The sequence below is a fragment of the Peromyscus maniculatus genome, chromosome 1 (assembly GCF_049852395.1).
Source record: "Peromyscus maniculatus bairdii isolate BWxNUB_F1_BW_parent chromosome 1, HU_Pman_BW_mat_3.1, whole genome shotgun sequence".
Classification (NCBI taxonomy): domain Eukaryota; kingdom Metazoa; phylum Chordata; class Mammalia; order Rodentia; family Cricetidae; genus Peromyscus; species Peromyscus maniculatus.
This window is the reverse complement of record NC_134852.1, coordinates 15522275-15537830: the sequence shown is the minus strand read 5'-3', so window position 1 is coordinate 15537830 and position 15556 is coordinate 15522275. Positions and strand designations below refer to the sequence as shown.

The window sequence follows — 15556 nt, the reverse complement described above, 5'->3', positions numbered from 1 at the left end:
CAGTCAGAAAAAGAAATACAAATTACCAATAAATACATGACAAGTATTTAACATCTCTAATCGTTAGGAAAAACCAATCAAAAGCACAGAGGTAGGTAGCTACTCACAATATCACACAGCTTTAATCCCAGCCAGTGGAAGCAGAAGCAGGAGATTCTGATTGAGGGTAGCCTGGTCTACAAAACAAGTTCCTAGACAACTAGGGCTAGGCAGAAAAAACCCTTTCTCAAAAAACCCAATATGTAAATAAATAATATTAAATTTAAATACTTTAATTAAAAACTGTAATAGCTGTGTGGTATATCACACCTTTAATCCCAGCATTTGGGAGGCAGAAGAGTCAGGTGGATCTCTAAGTTCCTTGCCAGCCTGTTCAGGACTACACAGAGAAATCTTCTCTTGAAAGCAAAACAAAACAAAACAAAAAACCAACAACAAAGAAAACCACAAAATTAATATTACAAAGAAAAATTTTTTAAAAAAGGAACAAAATGCAGAGCTACAGTTTGACCCTGCTAAAGCTCTGGGTGTTTATCTGAAGGAATCAATGTCAGGGTAAAAATGGGGCCTGAATGCCTATGAATTTTTTTTTTTTTGAGACAAAGTTTCTCTCTGTAGCTTTGGAGCCTGTCCTGGAACTCCCTCTTAGACCAGACTGACCTCCAACTCAGAGATCTGCCTGCCTCTGCCTCTGCTGGGATTATAGATGTATGCCACCAAGTAGGGATTCACTATGAATTTTTATAGAAAAAAATTCAACTACAGGCCAAAGGTTAAATAAAAGAGATGTAGAGAAGAATGCATAGAAATGTATATATACACAGAGGCACTTAGTTCAGCCAAAGAGAACAAAATTACATTATTTGCAGGAAAATTTGGAATGGAAATTATGTTAAGTAAAAATAAGCCAGATTCCAAGAGACAAATACTTCGAATTGTCTCTCACATGCAGAATCTACATTGTTTAAACAAAGGGATTTAAAGTAGACAAGAGACTCCCAAGTAAGCGGGTGGGAAGACTTTTTTGGACAGAGGATGTAGATGAATGGTGGGTGTGTTTTTCTTAAAGCACATATGAAGTTGAGATGGAAAAATGATGGGGAGGATAAGGGAGGAATTGGAGGGAAGGGAAACTGGGGTGGATTTGATCAAAATTGTTACATGTGCTGTTGATATCGCTCTATATAAATAAAACACTGATGGCCAGTGACCAGACAGGAAGCATAGGTGGGACAAGGAGAGAGAATTGGGAAAATAGGAAGAAGGTGGCGGCAGCCACCGCCAGGACAAGCAACATGTAAAGATGCTGGTAAGCCACCAGCCACGTGGCAAGGTATAAATTTATAGAAATGGGTTAATTTAAGATATAAGAACAGTTAGCAAGAAGCCTGCCACGGCTATACCGTTTATAAATAATATAAGTATCTGAGTGATTATTTTATACGTGGATTATGGAACTGCGGGGCTTGGTGGAACCTGGAGAGAAGCCCTCCAGCAACATACATGCTTGTCTGAGGTTCTCAAACAATAAAGAGATGAACAGGGCAAAAATAACCTGTGTACATTGTATGCCTCTACAAAATGTCTTAATGAAGCCCATTACTTTCTACAAATACATACTCATTAAAAAAATGTCTTTTTCTGGGAAAGGGTATCATATAGCTCATGACAGCCTCAGATTCACTATGTAGTAAAGAATGACCCCAAACTCCTCATCCCTGAGATCCACCACCTTTGGGTTGCTGGAGTTAGGGGGTTGTTCCTTGATGCTCAGTTGGTGTGTGGCTGGGGATCAAGCCAAGGACTTCAAGTATTCCGGGGCAGATCTCTACCACACCCACAACTCATATCACCATCTCTTAGGAACAGGGATTGGGGATAGAAAAAAGGATGAGTGAGAAAGAAGATACAGAAAAGAGGATGGAGAGATGGCTCAGTGTTTCAGAGCACTTGCTGCTCTTCCAGAGGACACCAGTGTTCTGGTTCCAGCACCCACTCTGCAGGGTGGGTGGGGGTTCACAAAGGTTGGTATCTCCAGCTCTCAGGAATCCGATGCTTTTTGAAGGAACAAAGCATGTGCTCACAGAGTTGTATAAGATGAAAATAAATCTACATTGGGCATGGTGGGTTACACCTTTAATTCCATCACTCAGTAGGTACAGCCCAGACACAGAACTCAGTGAGTTCCAGGCAAGCTCTGCTCCTAAGAAATGGAGAAAAACCAGGGGTTGTGGTCCATGCCTTTAATCCCATCACTCAGAGGTAGAGGCATGTAGATCTCTGAGTTCCATGTCACTCTAGTCTACAATGAGAGTTCCAGGACAGCCAAGGCTACACAGATAAACCTATCTTGTAAAAAAAAAAAACAGAGAGAGAGAATCTGGGGATCAGACAGATCAGGAAAAGATGTTTACCAAGTACACATCTAATTCTGGGCTAATACCCAAAATAAATAAAAAATCCAGAAAACTGGATATCAAGAAAACAATCCAAATAAACACTGGGATACAGATTTAAACACAGAATTTGCAAAAGTGGAAACTCAAATGCCTGAGAAACACTTAAATATTAATTATTCTTAGCCATCAGGAAAATGCAAATCAAAACAACTCTGAGATTCTTATACCTTATACCTGTTAGCAAGGCCATGGTCAATAACACAAGATAAGACATGTGGTGGTGCTCACCTTTAATCCCAGCACTTGGGAGGCAGAGAGAGGCAGATCTTAGAGTTCAAGGCCAGCCTGGTCTACAAAGTGGGTTCAAGGACAGCCAAGACTTCACAGAGAAACCCTGACTCAAAAAACAAAAACAATACCTGGCCTGGTGGCCCATGCCTTTAATCCCAGCACTCAAGAGGCAGAGGCAGGTGGATCTCTGTGAGTTCAAGGCTACCTTTGTCCACAAAGCAAGTTCCAGGACAGCTAGAGCTGTTACACAGAGAAAGCCTGTCTCCAAAAACAAAACAACAAAAAAAAGTAAGAAAGAATAAAAGAGCATAAGATTCCTCATGCTGGTGTGGATGTGAGGAAACAGTCCATTTTTTGCTGGAAAGAGGGCAAACTAGTACAACCTCCTTGGAAATCAACAGTGGTTCTTTCGGAAAATTAAAATTGAGGGACCTCAAGATCAGTTGTATCACTCTTGGGCATATACCCAAAGGACATTTCATGCTACCACAGAGAGACTTGCTCAACCCATTCATCACTGCTCTATTCATAACAGCCAGAAAATGGAAAGGACCTGGATGTTCCTCAACAGAAGAATAAATAAAGAAAATGTGGTACTGCTGGGTGTGGTGGCACATGACTTTAAAACCAGTACTGAGGAGGCAGAGATAGGTGGACTTCTGAGTGCCAACCCAAGTTGGTCTATAGAGCTAGTTCCAGGATAGCCAGGGTTACATTAAAAACAAAACAAAACAAAACAAAAAAACCAAAAAAAACCCTCCTAAACAAAAAACAATAAAATGAAAGAAAGAAAAAAAGTAAATTTATAAATTAAAGTATTACTCAGTTGTTAAAAACAGAATGACATCATTGGGCAGTGGTGGTGCTTGCTTTTAATCTCAGCTCTTCAGAAGCAGAATCAGTAGGATCTGTGAGTTCAAGACCAGCCTGGTATATAAAACAAGTTCCAGGTAATCCAGTACTACACAAAGAAACCCTGTCTAGAAAAACAAGCAAACAGAAACAAACAAACAAAAGATATGGTGAAATTTGCAGGCAAATGGATGAATATGCAAAAAATCATGGGGGGGGAGTAAACAAGAGACAGAAATACAAATATTGAAGTATTTGCTTATATGTGGATATTGCCTCTTAAGTCAGTGATAACCAAGCTACAATCCACAGAATCACAGTGGGTAGGTCCAGAGTAAGGGCCTGAGAGAATAAATAGATATCCTTAGGAAGGGGAAATAAAATAAATAGATATGGATTTAAGGGGGGGGTTTGAGAGGATAGAGTGGGAAAGGAAGGGGAGAGGGAGTTGTGGGGGAGGATATAGGGAGAGACAGGTAAAATTTGAGGACTAGTATGAAATCCTAACAGCAGAAATTTCCTAAAATATATACATATATGAAGGCAATCTAGATGAAATTGCCCACTAATGAGGGAGACAGAGCCCCAACTGACCATCACTTGTCACCCAGTGAAGCTTCCAGTACTGGGGTTGGGTAACATCTAACTGAGTTGTTGCTCACAGTGTCCCATGGGAATCCCCAAACAACCAAGGTGTTACCAAGATCATAGCTCGCTCTTGACAAACTGGCAGCAAGCCCACATGGCTGAAGACAACACCTACACAGCTAATGAACAAGGAGGAGTCAAGCTGGTGCCTACACAGAGCCTTCACCCCATCATTCCAAAACCTTTGGTACAAGAAGACACTCTGGCTGCTATCAAAAGAGAATCATAAACCCAGCCTAGCCACAGACCCTTTAACCTACAATCTGTCCTGTTTGCAAAATATGCTAGGACAATGGGGGCACAGAGCTTGTGGGAGTAGCCAACCAATAACTGATTTGACTCAAGTCCCCCTTCATGAGATAGAAGCCATGCCATCATTGTTTGGTGACAAAGAACCAGAGATACATAGTCCAGAGTGCTAGAGTAAAACCACATATTACTGTTATAAAGAAAGGAAAGATACAGTGATAAACTAACTCCTAATAACATTCTGCTATATTTATAGATCAGTGCCTTGCTCAGCCATCATTAGAGAAGCATCCTCCTGTTCAGATGGGAGCAAATATAGAGACCCACAGCCAGATATTACACAGAGACTGAGAGATCTTGGAACACTCTTCCCTAAATGTGATGTTTCCTAACATTCTGTCCCCTCAGAGATCAGGGAACATTTTGGAAGAGGAGCAGGAAAATGTGTAAGACCCAGAAGGGATGGAGGACACCAAGAAAACCAGGCCTTCTAACCCTACATGATCAAAGCTCATATGAACTCACAGAGACTGAAGAAGCCAGCCGAGGGACTGCCTGGGAATCCATCCGGCCCTCTGTGTACACATTATATAACCTGTTTACTTTTACAGCAAATATATTTATTTTAATTTGCAGTTCACAAGTGAAAATCATACAGTTTTACACAGACAATTTCATTTGGTTAAATTTGCACTCATCTAGAGAACTTTCACACAACAAGCACCTGAAACTGTGCAGGCAGTAGGAAATGCAAATACTAAAACCCATTTATAACCAAGTGATAGCTGAAGGCCCTGCCTCAGCTAGACAATTTATAGAGATAGATGTCTACAAATACATAAAAAATTCTTGAACTTCTAGATCCAACAGCAGCTTTTGTTATAAATACAAAACCATACTTTCTCATTTTTTCTTAAACTGAGTCAACTGTATCATTTTCTGTTTTAATGTCAGTGGGTGTTGCTATACTTTCTTCTGAACAAGCTGGTGGGGCATCAGTTTGCTCTTCCTTAACTTGGGGACTTTCACAGGGTTCTTGCAATTCATTTTTGACAATGTTCAACATAATGTTCGAAGGGTTTTCAACTGAAGTCTTGATGGGATTTGATGTACAATCAAAAGATGTATTTTGGTCACCTGCATAACACAATGGATGGTAAATCTTTCCGTCTACTCCAATAGCATTTTTTAAGTGCCATTCTTCCTCCTCTCCATCCCAGTACTGTTCAAATTGTTCTTGACAGATTTCACAACTCTGAAGTGCTCCAGCTGGTCCAGCAGGGACACTGTGGAACTCCTTTTCTTTAGCAGCCTCCTGAGTTTTGAGGACAACCTCTTGATGAAATTGTTCAAAGAACTGGCTTTTTCCACGTTCTTCCAGATCATCTATTTCTTCAAATTCTATCCAGTCTGTTAAACTGTAGTACCAATGCCTATGAGTGATTTTTCTGCTAACATCTTTCTCAGTTCTATTTTGCCGATAATGCCAGTCTAAGTGATCTGCATAGACATCTCTCTGGGATGTCGGAAACCTGGTTCCACAAGAAGAACATTGAACCCCAGTGTACAGCCGGTGTATGACACTGTCATAACGTTGTTTCAATTCATCAGTTTTAAAATTAGTGAGATCTGGAATATCTTGATCTTCATTCTGATCCTTCGCCTCTTCAGGGGGAGGCTGAGTATCAGCCTCATTTACCTGTGTTATAGCTGTATCAGGCTGTGACAATTTGAGAATTCCCGTTTTTAGCAGTTTTGTAAACAATTCATTTACATCCACCTCACTGAGATGATCAGGATATGCCTTAGGAAGACCTCCTGAAGGATTTTGAATAAAAGTTCCAGCATTCTGTGCATGAACTGGTAATAATTGTTGTCCTTGTCCAAAAGCTACCGGCTGAGGAATACCTATCAGAACCTGTTGAGATGTCTGAATATCTCCTCCTGACATTGGACTAGGTAAATTGCCCAAGTTTCCCAACTGAGAACTCTGAAGATTCCTTTCATCAAAATAGTGTCCTGAAGCTCTGTTAAGAGCATTTGGGAAATTCTGGTTTCTAGAGCCATGAGGTCCATTAAAATTTGGTCCTTCAGGTGTATCAAATATTTGTGCATGTCTTTGGAACTGTAGTCCTTGAGATGGAACATTTAAAGCTTTGCCAAGTGGGTCATTATATGGGACAGTCTGATTGAAAGATTCAAGCCTTTGTGAACGATGATTGTCTTGTTGGGTACCTTGCAGAGCAATAAAAATGTCAGGTCTTGATGCTTGCTCCTGTTGTGGCCCATGAAATCTTTGAGGTACACTCTCAAATCTCAGTTGAACCTGCTGTCCAGGTGGCACAGCAAATCTCTGTGGACCTGGCTGAACAGTTCTTTCAAATCTAGGACCTGGCTGGCTGTGTGTTCCATCAAATGTTGGCAAAAGTGATGGCTGACCTGGCTGTCCATCAAATCTTAAAGAGTTACAACCTTCAAATCGGGGACCACCTTGACCCAGAGGTGATTCAATTCTCAGGCCACCTCCTGGTACAGGACCCTCAAACCTCATTCCTCCTCCCTGTTTTACTAAAGGTCCTTCAAACCTGATCCCAAGCCCTGGTCGGCCATGTGGTCCCTCAGACATATCGTTCCCACCTAGTTGATTATGTCCTTCCAATCTCAGACCAGCTACAGACTGACATTGGGGACCCTCAAACTTCATTACATCTCCTTGCTGTAGCAAAGGGCCCTCAAATCTGATAGTACCATCTGGCTCACCATCAGGACCATCAAACCTAATTGCTGCCCCTGATGGACCATGACCCCCCTCAAATCTAAGTCTGCCTACAAGCTGACATCGAGCATTATCAAATCTAAGACTACCCACAGGCTGTCCATGAGGGCCTTCAGACCTCAGATCACCCAAAGACTTACCCCCAAATCCTTCAAATCCCGAATCACCTGTGGATCTCTTAAAACTGACACTAGGTAAACTTTCAAATCGAAAACTGCCGCTGCCACTGCTGCCTCCTCCATCTCCTCGAACAATTGTCTTTTCAAACCACAGAGGTGTTGCTACTGGTCCTCGAGAAACTTCAAATCTCAAAGGGCATCCACCGCCTAACTGACCATGTGGTGCTTCTAATCTCATAGGGCCTCCTCCCCCCATTTGTCCTGGTGACACATCAAACCGAACAGAACCCGGTGTAGGAGGTCCATCAATTCTAGGGCTTAATTTGTTAGGTCCTTCAAAAATCATCTTGGCTGGGCCATCTCTTCTCACAGATGGCCTACCAGGCCCATCAAATAATGGTCCCTCTTCAACTAAAGCTGTAAGCCAAGGATTTGTATTAAGGGTAGCAAATCTTGATGCTGAGCCATCTACAAATGCTTTGTCTGAATCTTCATATCTAGGTCGCTTAAGTGGAAAATGATCATTGAATGGAGATCTCTGCTCCTCTCCTCCACCTTGTTGATACTGAAAGAGCTGTTGAATTTTATGCACAACAACAAGGAACTCATCTTGTGAAATTTCCCCAGAAGCTAAACGTTCACTTGTCCTTTGAAGGAATTCTCTCTTTCTTGCCAGACTTATCTCTTTAGGAATCTGAAGATTGGCATCTACCCTTGCTCCATGGGGCTGCTTTGGGCTTCCAGGTGACAAGATTCCTTTACTGCTTGACCAGCTCTCCTTATGCCTTAGATGAGGTGCTTTACTCTGGTCATCACACTGTTGGAAGCTTTGACTTTCTTCCCAGCCAGATTTCCATCTTTCTGCAGACTTAGAGCTTTGCCAATTCTCTATATTCTCTTTTGGCTAAGCATCTGACCTCATAGAATGTTTACTTGCAGTTTTTTGAGGCCGATTTTCATGCATGTTTTTCAGCAGTCTGGGAACTTGAACATCCTGCTTAGTACTTCTGTTAACGTTTCTTTCTTCCCTCGAAGATGCTGAGAACTCTTCCATATGTGACTGTGTAAGTTCTGACTGTTGCGTCTTTCCAGCTTTGGAGGCCAAAGTTGAAAACATACTTCTTTGCCTTCCTTTGGGTGACCAAGACTTAGGTGACCTCGATCTTGATCTCTTTTGAGTGCTTAATCTCCCTGGTTTTGTCCCCTGTTTTTCCAATTCTTCTATAACCATGTCCTGTTTTTGTACAATGCCATTTATGATTTGACTTCTACTTCCAATCAGCCTGTGTTCAGATGATTTCATTTGCTCATCTTTTTCCTTCTGAAGCTCCAGGTTTTTCTGCTGAAGTTCTAACAACTGCTTTTGTTTTTCAAGTATCTCTTGCCTTATTAGTTGTTCTTGAGTAAGATTCTTTTGTATGTCAGGTACAATTGGAGGTGTGGAAATACTGGGGGAGCTGACCACTGTTCCAGGTGCTGAAGGCTCCTCAGGTGATTTATTTAAAAATTTGGGATTCACGTGGATGCTACATGTCTTCACATTAGGCGGCAGAGGTTTAATAGGCCAAGCAGGATCTATTGAATTGACTCTGACATCCAAGGCATAAAGTTTCTTCAAGGGGAATATTTTATCCCATGTGGAACGTAATTCAAATAATCTTTTTCTTGTATTTCCATCCACCTTTTCAAACACACAAGTAAATGTTGCAACTAGATTTTTAGTAAAGGCAGTGACATACTCTTTTCCAATGTTTTTCACAATAGAATCCATAAGGTACATAAGAGGAAGTTTCTCTGAGGAAGGAGCCTTGGCCGTTTGGGCCTCAATGACAGAGACGATTTCCTTGGCGAAGGGCAGGTTCTCCTCAGCTATAATGGTCAGCATATTGATGTGCGGTTTGCTATTGAAAGTCAGGTCTTCCAGTGAAGACTGATAATCGTGACAGATGTCTTCTAGTGTCCCGGCAGCCCCAGCCTTGGCCAGCAGATGCTCTGACATTGTGCCCAGGCAGCACTCCAAGGTCTGCTACCAACTAAGGTGAAGTTGCTGGACACCCCCACCCTTCTGAAGCCTGGGCCTTGCTCCCTGGTTCTCCTGAGGCTGGGCCTTCACTGCATGCAGATGTTGGAGGAAGGACAGGGGACCACCCAGTTGGAACCTCGGGGAAGAAAAGTCTCAGTCTCACCGGGAATCTCTGTCCACTTCCAGCTCTCTAGGAGTATCTGGATTCTGTTAAAGTTTCCTTTCCGGTATAAACTGGAGACCAGGTGTCTGCAGGAGTATCTGGATCCTGTTTCACTTTTCTGCCCTGTATCTGTTCAAGGTGTCATGGCACATTCCTGAGATTCTTCCTGGAACTGAGCACAGCAGGTGGTCTAAGAAGGTGATCCTTTCCCTAAGATGAAACATGTAAGGTCAAGTCTGAGATGGTGGCCCTTACCCTAGGATGGATCCTGTGAAGTTAAGTCTAGACCTTCACACAGACATACACGCATGCAAAACAGCAGTGCACAGTAAATAACAATAAATACATTTTAAAAAATTGGTGGGAGGTCATATCACACACCTTTGATCCCAGCATTTGGGAGGCAAAGGAAGGTGAATCTCTGAGTTTGAGGCCAGCCAGCTCTATGGCATGACTTCCAGAACAAACAGGGCTACCCAGAGAAACACTGTCTCAAAGAAACCAAACCAAACAAACACTGAACCATGAAGAGCATCACTATAACCTTGGAGGAGAGAATGGTGCACACCCTGCTTCTAAATGTTTGAGATTCTGTCCTAATATGATGTTGTTTGTTTTTTTGTTTGCTGAGTTTTAATTGAGCTGTAAGTCTTTGTTATGGACAGAATTTAGGATTCCTCTATCAAGTATGTAAAGCCATTAAGCAATTGTGAAAAAAGATCTGTATTCTTCTTTTCCTTTTTAGATGTGCTAATTAACTTGCACTCTGATGCCTTTTTCAACAGCCACTCAAAAATCTCAATTGCATGTAATTAAGAAATTCTAAGCAGTCTTATTAAAATAAGAAACACAAGAGCCAAATAAAGAGGTAAATGCCTAGAGATAAGAGCAATAGCCAAGAGCCAAGACCACATATTCTTACCACTTGCTGGCGTCTTTCCCCTGAGACACAGAGACCTTCTTCCTGTGCCCTCTCTTTTTATAGCCTTTCTGATCTGCCTTCCGATTGGTTCTAAACCCAACCACATGACCTCCTCGTCACTGCCTGTCTTTATAAACCACCAGGTCTCTATGGTTGATACTGGGATTAAAGGTGTGTGTCACCATGCTGCCTGTGTCCTTGAACCCACAGAGACTTTGCCTGCCAAGTGATCAGATTAAGGGTGTGTGCTACCACTCCTAGACTTCTGCTTAATGGCTTGCTCTTAGCTCTGATTCCCACACAACTTTATTTATTAACATACAAATAAAAGTCACATTTCAGCACAAATAAATTATCACCATATTTCCCCTTTCTATTCTAATAAAAATAAAAAGAAAAAAAGTTATAACTAGTATAAAAAGACTATATACAATAAGTACAATAACTATATACAATATGTACAAACAATAAATACTTAAACAATTTCTAGTCCATTTGCATTTGACAAACTCAGAGAAAATATTCCATTATCTATCCTATTTTGGTAAGTCCAAAATGTACCTGATTCACTTTCTATCCTAACTTATATTACTAACAGAACTTTCTTATAATGTCTTTCAAATTTATACACTTACACCTCTTTAGTGAGTTTCTTTTCTGAAATTCTTTTTTTTTTTTTTTGGTTTTTTTTTTTTTCGAGACAGGGTTTCTCTGTGTAGCTTTGCGCCTTTCCTGGAACTCACTTGGCAGCCCAGGCTGGCCTCGAACTCACAGAGATCCACCTGGCTCTGCCTCCCGAGTGCTGGGATTAAAGGCGTGCGCCGCCGCCGCCGCCGCCGCCGCCGCCGCCGCCGCCGCCGCCGCCGCCGCCGCCGCCGCCACCGCCGCCGCCACCACCACCCGGCTAATCTTTTCTGAAATTCTTAACAAGTAAAACTGTAATTATCTAATCTTTAAATATAACTATGACCGTATCTAGTTTTAACTCACTGTAACTATAACAATCTTAACTTCAATTTCCTCAGAGACCAAAGAAGGAAATAATATTACCTAAAAAACAGGAAGTACAAACAAGGGACTTTCAAAAAAAATTGTGAGTTGATAGAAAGAGCCAGATGCCTGGACAGTCACCTGAGGTTTCTTTGCAACATTGGGCCATCATCTTCAGCCTATAGGCTTGGCATATCTGACAGACTTATTTGTGAAGTAGGATGTACACAACGACTACAGTTTGACCTCACATTTGGTGAGAGTAGTCCATGTACCAGAAACATCAGAATTCTACTAGTGTCCTGTCATGATTCAGGGTTTTAAATTCAGAAAATTGTTGGTGTTTTTGGAAGTCAGCTGTCCATTCTCCTTGGCTTGTCGATGGCTTCATCTTGGCATCCGTTCTTCTCCGCATCCCATTTTTCTCCTCATCTCATTCATCATGGCTTCTGGGTGGCAACCATACCCAACGCTGTTTTGGTGACCAAGAAACAGAGATACATAGCCCAGAGTCCTAGAGTAAAACCCAATATTACTGTCATCAAAAAACTTCGGATGACTGTTCAGGCTGCCAGCTGTCTCTGTCTATGTCAAGACTTTTGAAGGTTGCTTGTGTCCTTCTCTCTTTCTCAGGTAATATTATATCCTTCTGAGGTCTTTGATGTAGGTGAAGACTAGATAGTTATAATGTCTTTAGTTATGATAAAATATAAGGTAAATATGAAACCTTAGACTCACAAATATAGGATAGATATCTTCTTTAATTTTGCCAAATAGAAAAAGACTAGATATTATGAATAGACTAGATATTGTAACTGTAATCCTTTCTTGATAATTGTTTTGTTATATGTAATTTTACTATGTTAAAGTTAAATCCTTCCTTTTTGAAAAAAAAGGAAAGGGGGAAGTGCTGTGGATGATTGATTGATAAAGTGGTGATTGGTTAGTAACCAGGCAGGAAGTATAGGCAGGACAAGGAGAGAGGAGAATTCTGGGAGAGGAAGGATGAGTCAGGAGATGCTGCCAGCCACCACCATGAGAAACATGATGTAAGATACCAGTAAGCCACAAGCCACTGGCAAGGTCTAGATTTATAGAAATGGGTTAATTTAAGATATAAGAACTAGGTATCAAGAAGCTTGCCACAGCCATACGTTTTAAAAGTAATATAAGTCTCTGTGTGCTGGAGTGGGTCCAAGTGGCTGTGGGACTGGTGGGTGAGAAAGATTTGTCCTGACCATGGGACAGGCAGGACAAGGAAAACTTCATATATATATATCCAGTATGAAGCTGATTCTCCTGAATCAAGGCCTCTGGGATCTCAAACACTTGGACATCACTGTACAGAGGCCATGCTTGTTTATGAAAATCAACGATGGAAATGGATTTCTTCACATTTATAAGTAACTCTCCCTTGACCTCTATATCCTGGATGTCTTTCAAGAGAATGAGTTGACTTAAGGGCTTGATAAGATCATCATAGGAAACTTTCTCCCATGGAATACTTTGTGTGAGCAAATTCTTTGCCAAGCTTGTAATCCCAAAGAGAGATTGTAAAATGGAATTCATGCAACAGGTATTTCCCATATAGAAGAAGCCTTTACATTTCAGTTGCTTTGCTTAAGTGTCAAGAGGAAACTTGACATCATTATTTGTTGGTGGTCTCCTGGCTAACCTTTGATCTACTTCTTTCATTAGAACCTGTTAGGGTTGGAAGAACAGTATCACCTAAGTTAGTCCTCTTGCAAGAGTTGGTAGTGAATGAAAGTTCAAGTTACCAAATGTTCTGATTCTCCTGATCTCTTAAAGCCATTGGATTCTCTCCTTCACTTCTTTTATTCCTGGAGTTATAGGTCTGGGATTTCTTTTCTTGTTCAGGATTATTTTCTTTCACAATGTCATTATTTATTTCTATACTGGATGTTGATTTTCTCTTCTTCTTTCTGCTCTGTTTGTCTACCTTCACTGTCTCAACATGACTGCTGCTGGGCTGTGACCACAAAAGTGGCATCTTCATGGGGAGTGAAGTACCACTTTCTTGTGTAGTATTCTAGGACCCACAAAATGGCTCCTGGTGCTTCCTGAAAAAAACGTTATTGCTTTTAAGAACATTCTGATAACTCTTGGGTTCCTTGGATTATTGGGATACAGATGGATGAAAAAATCCAAGAATAACTTCAGCCTTTCATTATCTATGAGTAAGGAACTGTCATCTTTTAAAGTTAAATGCAGATTGTGAAGTTCCTTCTCATACCAACTAACCACTACACCTACCCCATTACCACCCAGCTGAAAAATCCTTCTCCTTTCTTCCAACATGAATAATAATAATAGAGTACCATGTCTCAAAATAATTCAAACAAACTCTTCTCAGTAAGTAAACATGTTTATTTATGGAGATTACTAACAGAGTGCTTCCTAGCATGCTCAAGATCCTCCATTCAATCCCCAAAACTGTAAGAAAATAATATTGAAGCCAAAAATCTCCTTATAAGGTGTTCCTTGTGTTATTCATGTCCCTAACCCTCTATACATTTGCAGGAAACATTGTCTGTGACTCATTGCTTAGTGGTAAGTTTTGAAACTTCTGAGAACCAGTCTTTCAAACACTGGAATTTCATTAAAACATTAAACTGGATTCCATAAGGTGTACCCAGAGAACCTGATGGAGTCCTCTGCAGTCCTCTTCAGTCTCTGTGAGTTCATATGAGCTTTGATCATGATGAGTTAGAAGGCCCTGTTTTCTTGGAGTCCTCCATCCCCTCTGGGTCTTACACTGGTTCCTGGTATATTCCTTCTATATTTGCTCCTTTCTAATCCAGGATGAAGCTTCTCTGATGTTGGCTGAGCAAAGCACTGATTTATGAGAATAGCAGAATGTCATTAGGAGTTAATTAGTACATTATTTCATTTCTTTATTTGTGGATAACAGTAATATTTGGTTTTACCCTAAGACTCTGGGCTATGTTTCTCTTGTTCTTGGTCATCCAAACAGCGTTGGGTATGGTTTCCATTTTGTTTTATCCAGACAGGGTTTCTCTGTGTAGTCCTGGGTGTCCTGGAACATGTTTTATATACCAGTGTGGTCTTGAACTCACAGATCATTCTGAATCTACCTCTGAAGAGCCGAGATTAAAAGCAAGCATCACTACTACCCAATGATGTCATTCTCTTTTTAACAATTGAATAATACTTTATTTTGTAAATATACCACATTTCCTTTCTTTCTTTCTTCCTTTGTTCCTTTGTTCCTTCCTTCCTTCTTCCCTTCCTTCCTTCCTTCCTTCCTTCCTTCCTTCCTTCCTTCCTTCCTTTCTTTCTTTCTTTCTTTCTTTCTTTCTTTCTTTCTTTTCATTTTATTGTTTTTTGATATGGAGTTTTTTGTGTAGCCCTGACTGTCCTGGAACTAGCTCTGTAGACCAACTTGTGCTGGAAATCAGAGACCCACCTTTCTCTGCCTCCTGAATACTGGGATTAAAGTCATGTGCCACCACATCCCAGCAGTACGACATTTTCATTATTCAGTCTTCTGTTGAGGATCATCCAGGTCCGTTCCATTTTCTGGCTATTATGGATAAAGCAGTGATGTGTATGTTAGAGCAAGTGTCTCTGTGGTAGGATGAAGTGTCCTTTGGGTATATGCCCAAGAGTGGTGCAGCTGATCTTGAGGTCCATCAATTTCAATTTACCTAAAAACCACTGCACTGGTTTCCATAGAGGCTGTACAAGTTTGCCCTCCCTCCACCAATAATGGAGTGTTCCCTCACATCCTCTCCAGCATGAGCTATCTTGTGCTATTTATTAATTATTTTTGGTCTTTGGAGATAGGCTTTCACTGTGTAACAGTTCTAGCTGTCCTGGAACTCACTTTGAGGACCAGGCTGGCCTGGAACTCACGGAGATCCACCTGCCTCTGTCTCTTGAATGCTGGGATTAAAGGTATGGGCCATCAGGTCAGGCATTTTGTGTGTGTGTGTGTGTGTGTGTGTGTGTGTGTGTGTGTGTGTGTTTTGAGTCAGGGTTTCTTGGTAAAGTCTTGTCTGTCCTTGAACCCACTTTGTAGACCAGGCTGGCCTTGAACTCTGAGATCTGCCTCTCTCTGCCTCCCAAGGCCTGGGATTAAA

The 15556-nt window shown here is 41.2% G+C and overlaps 2 pseudogenes; both read right to left on the bottom strand.

The window, feature by feature from the left end:
- The window catches only part of LOC143273807 (ubiquitin carboxyl-terminal hydrolase 29-like), a 219847-nt pseudogene extending 204903 nt beyond the window's left edge, over positions 1-14944 (bottom strand).
- Positions 5271-9333, bottom strand: LOC102905891 (pre-mRNA cleavage complex 2 protein Pcf11 pseudogene; annotated as a pseudogene).
- Positions 14945-15556: the final 612 nt, after the last annotated feature.